Here is a 7717-nt window from a genome sequence, read left to right as displayed (position 1 = left end):
ATATCGTTCCATTATGCAATAATGTATTATTAAGCTGCTCTCGTCCTCACAAAAATCTGGGAAGGAACACCACAAATGTATTTATAGTAGAAAAATAGATCGGTCTGGGCTGGAGTATCACAGTGTGGTTTAGTGCTTGGGCACCTCTGTGTCCTATGTATTGCCTTGAGCGTTCTTCTTGTGACTTTTTTCCTTCCCAGATGACCATGACCCCCTATTTATAGGGTAGTACGTAGCTTAGTATACAAGTTATCATGATGTAGAAATATCTAGGATCTGATCGAATTACTGAGCCTTATCCTGGATAACTACTTTTTACCCTACATAGAAGATAAATATCTACAGTGGTAACTATTGTGGTGCCTGCCCCCTGAGGGGTGGGTCGGTTGCCAATTGTGGCCCGGCACCGCTCTACCGGGGGTGTAAGGATGACTTTCGTCGCGCTGGGGTGTCAGGATAAGCACCACTTGCACCGTCATTAACCACCCAGCACCTCGCATCAGGTCTGCTGCAGGGGTTGTCCTTTCTTGCCTAGTATTATCTCCGGAGGCCAGCTACATCTTTAGGCTTTGGAAGACCGCATAGGCACCGAAGGGGTGGCCCGAAGGGATCCGCGGCCTCTGAGGGCCATGCCTCCTGCTGAGAGCCCGGAGGCCGAAGGCTCCAGAGGGCCTTACTGTAGCTCTGAGTCTTCGGAAGGCCACATATGTGCTGGAGAGGTGGTCCAAAGGGGTCCATAGCCTCTGACGGCCAGGCATCCTGCTGAGAGTCCGGAGGCCAAAGGCTCTGGAGGGACTTGCTGTAGCTCCGAGCCTTCAGAAGGCCACGTATGTGCCGGAAAGGTAGCCCGAAGGGGGCCGCAACCTCCAGGAGCCAGGCCTCCTGCCGAGAGTGCAAAGATCGAAGGCTCCGAAGGGACCTTTGATAGCGATGGGCTACCATTATCGTTAGGCTAGTCTATTTTCCCCCAACAGTATCCCCTCATTCTCTGTCCTCGACGCTCGGAAGGGTGAGAGGATGTAGAGGAAAACCAAAACCAGCCTAGGTTTGTAACAAGAATGCCCGAAAGCCATTCCCTATCCCTGAGGAGTTTTATGGCGGGAACTACGAGCGTTGATGGCAAAGCTCAAGGCTGTTGGTGCATTGGTAATGGCGACTGTGAGGACCCGACTAGATAATATTCTAATTAATCACCAGGAGGACCATTATTCATAATCACATCCTCGATTATTAACCAGAATATTATCCCAGTAGTCCCAGCACGTATTTTGTGCCCAAGATCGGAACACATGCCTTTCCAACATATACATCACAACAAAGCTTAAGAAAGAGCGAGTAATTAACATTATATTACAAGTTCTTAAGCATGCAACAAGTTATCACAATTTACAGCATGTTAGAGAGAAAGAGGTCTATTTTAACTGCGAATTTAATTCTTTTCTCTCTCAAATTTCTTTCTCTCATCCAATTGATTTCAAACAAAGTGCTCTTGTGCGCCAAAATAATTTACCTCAAAAATAATTATGATGCTAATGATGCATAATTAAGCTTAATCACGTGATTATGGAATTTGGGACATGACAAACCTCCCCCCCTTAAAAAAAATCTCGCCCTGAGATTCGGTACGAGTCGGGGATGAGCACGATGAGTCTAGGAACCACGCTGAGAGATAAAATCCAATGAACATTTCCATTTAACAAGGCAATGAACAAATACATGTGAAATGTTCCAATTGTGCAAAATTTACAACGACTTTTCCAAGCCTACAAAGAGCTCGGGATACTCAGAGCGGATCTTATCATCACGCTCCCAAGTTGCCTTGTCTTCCGAGTGGTTGCTCCATTGGACTTTGATGAATTTGATGGAACTTCGCCGGGTCTTGCGTTCGGCTTCGTCCAAGATACGGAGTGGCCGCTCATAATATGTCAAGTCCGGTTGCAACTCTTGGGGTGCAACATCGATGACTTCTGTCAGGACTTGGAGACATTTCTTCAATTGTGACACATGGAACACATTGTGCACAACGGAGTGAGACGGCAGCAAGTCCAATTGATATGCTACTTCTCCACGCCGAGAAAAAAATCTGGAATGGCCCACATATCGAGGTGCTAGCTTGCCTCGGACTTGGAATCGGCGAACGCCTTTGAGAGACGAAACTTGAGATACACATGATCTCCAATAAAAAAACTCAAGGTCTCGACGACGGCGATCCGCATAGCTCTTTTTCTAGGATTGAGCCGTGAGAAGACTCTTGCAGATATTCAGAACATGATCTTCTGCCTCCTTGACCAAATCCGGACCTAGAAAGGCCCGTTCACCGGATTCGAACCAATTCAACGGTGTTCAGCATCTTCAGCCATAAAGAGCTTCAAACGGTGACATCTCGATCCTCGCTTCAAAGCTATTGTTGTAGGAGAATTCCGCGAATGGCAAGCATAGGTCCCACCTCTTCCCATAAGTGAGAACACACGTTCGGAGCATATCTTCTAGAATCTGATTCACTCTCTCCGTCTGATCATCCGTTTGAGGGTGATACGCTGTACTATGGAAGAGCTCGGTCTCCATAGCTTCTTGGAAGCTCCTCCAGAAATGAGAACTGAACTACGTGCCTCGATCAGAAATGATCTTCTTCGGAAGTCCATGGAGGCACACAATTCTGGTGAGGTACAACTCCGCATACTGCTTGGCGGAGTATGTGGTCCTGACAGGGAGGAAATGCTCGGACTTTGTCAACCGATCCACGATAACCCAAATGGAGTCACACCCACTCGAGGTCTTTGGCAAGCCAGTAATGAAATCCACCCCAATCTCCTCCCACTTCCAGGAAGGAATGGGCAAAGGCTTGAGCGTACCCGCGGGCCTGAGATGCTCGACCTTAATCCTTCGGCAAACATCACACTCAGAGACATACTTAGCTATCTCCCGCTTCATGCGCGTCCACCAAAAGCGAGGCTTTAGATCTTGATACATCATCGTGCTGCCCGGGTGAATGGATAGCAACGAATCATGGGTCTCATCAAGAATCTTCTTCCTCAATGGTTCGACTCTCGGAACCACTAGACGGTTCCCAAACCATAGAATGCCTTGTTCATCTTCAGAAAAGCATAAGGCCTGACCAATCTTCCTCTTCTCTCAGATGGAGCCATGCCTTTGTCATCCTTCTGCGCCGCCTTGATTTCGTCTACGAGAGTGGACTTGATCTCCAAGTTTGCAAGAAAACCATCCGGGACCATTTCAAGCCCAAGCCACCGGAAATCATCACAAGGTGTGGAGTCCATCGGTGAAACTGCAAGACAATGACAATGAGCTCTCCGACTCAAAGCGTCGGCGACCACATTCGCCTTGCCGGGATGGTAGTGCACTTCAAGCTCATAGTCCTTGATTAGCTCGAGCCACCTTCGCTGCCTCATGTTCAAATCAGCCTGAGTAAAGTTGTATTTTAGGCTCTTGTGGTCCGTGTAGATACGGCACAAGTTACCCATCAAGTAGTGGCGCTAGATTTTCAAAGCGTGCACAACAGCGGCAAGCTCTAGATCATGAGTTGGATAATTTTCCTTGTGGCGCTTCAACCGTCGTGAGGCATATGCCACAACCTTGCCTTCTTGCATAAGGACGCAAACAAGGCCAATGCCAGAAGCGTCGCAATAAACATCAAAGCCCTTACTCACATCTGGCTAGACAAGAACGGGAGCGGTCGTGAGCAATTTCTTCAAAGTCTGGAAAGCTGTCTCACATCCACTCGACCACTCGAAAGCATTGCCTTGCTTCAACAACTTGGTCATCAGCTTGGCAATCTTGGAGAAATTCTCGATGAACTGGTGGTAGCAGCCCGTGAGTCTGAGAAAACTTCGGATGTCAGTAACATTCTTAGGCTGAACCCAATTGAGCACATCCTGCACCTTTCTCGGGTCAACTGCAACTCTGTTCTCTGACAGAACATGCCCCAGAAAAGCCACCCCTCCCTGAGCCAGAACTCACACTTGCTGAACTTGGCGTATAGCTGATGATCTCTGAGTCTGCCAAGAACAACACGGAGGTGCTCAACATGCACTTCATCTGTCTTAGAGTATATAAGAATGTCATCGATGAAAACCACGACAAACTTATCCAATTCCTTTATGAACACCGTGTTCATCAAGTACATGAAGAATGCCGGTTCATTCGTCAATCTGAAGTACATGACGGTGAATTCATATAGACCATAACGGGTCGAGAAAGCCGTCTTTGGTATATCCTCTGATCGGATCTTGATCTGATGATAGCCCAGTCTCAAATCAATCTTCGAAAAGACTCGGGCTCCAGCCAACTGATCAAACAAGATGTCAATCCGAGGGAGCGGATACCTGTTCTTGACCGTGACCTTATTCAATGGATAGTAATCCACACACATCCGCAAAGTGCCATCCTTCTTCTTCACAAAAAGTGCCGAGCATCCCCAAGGTGAGGAACTCGGACGTATGAAACCCTTCGCAAGCAGCTCTTGCAATTGCTTCTTTAATTCTGCCAATTCATTTGGCGGCATCCTATAGGACTTCTTCGAGATTGGAGCTGCACCGGGCACGAGATCAATAGAAAACTCGACCGCTCGATCGGGTGGTATTCTGGGCAACTCATCCGGAAAGACATCCGGAAATTCCCACACCACAAGAATACTCATCATGTCTATGGTGGGGACAGCCTTCAAGATGAAGAGACAAGATTTGACACCCTCCAGCTTCAATTGAATCCGGGTGCCGGACGGACCATTTAGAGTAACCGTCCGCTGGGCACAATCTAACACGGCCTTGTTCTTGGAGGGCCAGTTCATCCCCAATATGATATCAATTCCCTTTGAGTTCATCACCAGCAAGTTGGCCTCAAAATGCGTCTCGTTGACAACAACTGATGCCCTAGGCACACACTGACTCACAACAACCTTGGCTCCGGGTGCATCTATGACATACGGCGTAAGAGTGTCACTAACCTTCAGCCCATATCGCCGCACATAACTCGTAGCTATGAATGAGTGAGAGGCCCCAAAATCGAATAGAACCACTGCAGAAAAGATATCGGAATTGAAACTCATACTCAACGTACCCATCAGGACGGTGTCACCCTCGTGAACGTTCTCGGCGGTGGTGTGGCGTGCTCGACCATGCTTGGGGATGTTGGTTGCCTGAGAGGACTGAGGCGCTGATTGAGCCGGTGGTGGCCGTGGAGCAGTCACCTTGGCTCCTGGCCTCGGATACGGGAAGTCCCGCGTATAGTGGCCGACAAGGCCGCAGTTGTAACAAGGGCTGCAGGGGCCACCTGCCACGCTGCTCTGTGAACCGACCGGTCGTGGAGGCTGTCCTTGTGAAGTGGAGAAGGCTGGGCGCTGAATGAGCCACATCGGACGTGGAGCACCCGACGCCGGCACCCGAGATGGTGGAGGTAGACTATCCGTGCGGGCGCGCTGCGAGCTCCCACCCATGGAAGGCGAGGAACCCCTCTTGCACTTCTTCTCCTCCTAGTGGTTCTTAAGCTTGAACTCCACCGAGAGAGACGTGCTCACCAACTTGTTGTAGTCGGTGAACTCGTGTGCGGACAACCGGTCCTGCATCTTCAAGTTGAGGCCATTGATGAAGCGGCGTTGCTTCCGTTCATCAGTGCTGACCTCCTCGGGAGTGTACTGCACAAGGTGATTGAACACCTGCACGTACTCCATCACGGTTCAGCCTCCTTGCTTGAGGTCCTCGAACTCCCGCCTCTTGATCTCCATGAGGCCGCTTAGGATGTGGAAAGAGCGGAAGGCCTCGCGGAACTCTGCCCAAGACACTCGGTGGTTGGCGGGGTGCATGGCCAAGAAGTTTGACCACCACGCACGCGCCGGGCCCTGAAGTTGGTGGGCGGCGTAGAACGCCTTCTCATGATCCTCCCATCTGAGGAGAGCAAGCTTCTGCTCGATCGTCCAGAACCAGTGATCGGCATCCAGAGAATCCTCAACCCGCGAGAAAATCGGCGGTTGAGTCCTTAGGAAATCTGAGAAATCATCTCGGCGCTCGACTTCATCCCTTCCATGAGGAGCCGTGTTGCGCATGAGAGCCTCAAGAAGTGCATGATTCGTCTGCGGTTCTGCTCAATCATCATGAGCACTTCCACCATAGTCAGCGGTAGAGGAGGGTTTTTCTCATTTGACCCCTCCGGATCATTCACATCACGACAAGTCCTAACCATTCTGTAACAACATAAGAAAAGGGGAACGTCAAATTCCGACTTAGCACAATGCATTCGCCGGATATATTGTTAGAATCCCGTAATACATGTATATAGATCATGCATGCATGAATGCAACATGAAATGACAGTATGCTCAATCCTAGCTACTGTTTCTTTCTCGCGCACTTCTCTCCGCAACAAACATCAAAACTCACAAGCAGTTATACTTAGGGGCATAATATTGTATTTTCATACATATTGATCATGAAGAGGCATAAACAAAACTTAGTGAGTTGTTTAGGTGAAGTTGACCACTTACTAAATAACGTTCTAAATTATATTTAGGCTACTTAATTAAACCAAGCTCTGATACCACGCTGTGAGGATCCGACCAGATAATATTCTAATTAATTAAAAGGAGGATCATTATTCATAATCACAACCTCGATGATTAACCAGAATATCATCCCGGTAATCCCGGCACGTGTTTTGTGCCCAAGATCAGAACGCATGCCTTTCCAATATATACATCACAACAAAGCTTAAAAAAGCGAGTAATTAACATTATATTATAAGTCTTAAGCATGCAACAAGTTATCATAATTTACAGCAAAAGAGAGCTAGCAGGAGACTAAAACTTGCTCAACTCCTAACCAGCAAAAGAACTAAGCTGCGGAAGACTAAAAGCTATAGGACAAAAGGATATGGAGCCACATGCCCTTAGACTCCATACCAAAACACTGAGTTCGGAGTACAGTGTGCTACTCCTGCCCGCCACCCTGATCGGCAGGCACAAAGTAGCCGAACACCGCCTCTTCCTCACCAACCTGTGAACCTGCAACAACTTAAGTGCAGCACCTTGAGTACGAAGGTACTCGCAAGTCTTACACAGTATGGGTATATATATTCCCGAATTCAAGGATCATGCATTAAGCTGGTAGCAAGAATTAAACATGATTAAGTTAATTAAGCGGTAAGCATCCTAGACATAGATGTGAGCAACTAACTTAACCAACTTATATGAAACTACCCTGCCATAACCAACAACTGAGCATATGTAAAAGTAAAAACAAGTATATCAATGTGAACAAGTGCCAACTCGAACCACCAACCACCATACCTAGACCAAAATCACATGCCCAACCATCAACGTCATGCCATCATCCACATAACACAATGAGAACTCTACGACCGGTGCAGATAAGCGATAGACATGCTCATAACCGAGAGCGCGGCAGTTCGAACTGTTTATACACCCTGCAGGGGGATATTCTTGGACCCACACGACACGAGGACCATACGGCTTGTGCCATCCGCAAAAGTGCACATAAGGGGGTACCCGTGACAACCTTTCTCAACCAGCCCCAACCGTGTGCGACATGCAACGCTCAGCGTTGCGGTACCAGAACTACTCCCGGAGTAAACTAGTACCGCTTACAAGCCCGCCCGCTCACACCGTCGTTGTTCAGGCCCTACAAAGCCACAACTGCAAAGTTATTCGGCTCGCCTTACCATTAGATCGGCATGTGGTGAGTAAGGTA

The sequence above is a fragment of the Phragmites australis genome, chromosome 13, assembly GCF_958298935.1.
Source record: "Phragmites australis chromosome 13, lpPhrAust1.1, whole genome shotgun sequence".
In the NCBI taxonomy this organism is placed as follows: domain Eukaryota; kingdom Viridiplantae; phylum Streptophyta; class Magnoliopsida; order Poales; family Poaceae; genus Phragmites; species Phragmites australis.
Note: the sequence above shows the minus strand (reverse complement) of the source record.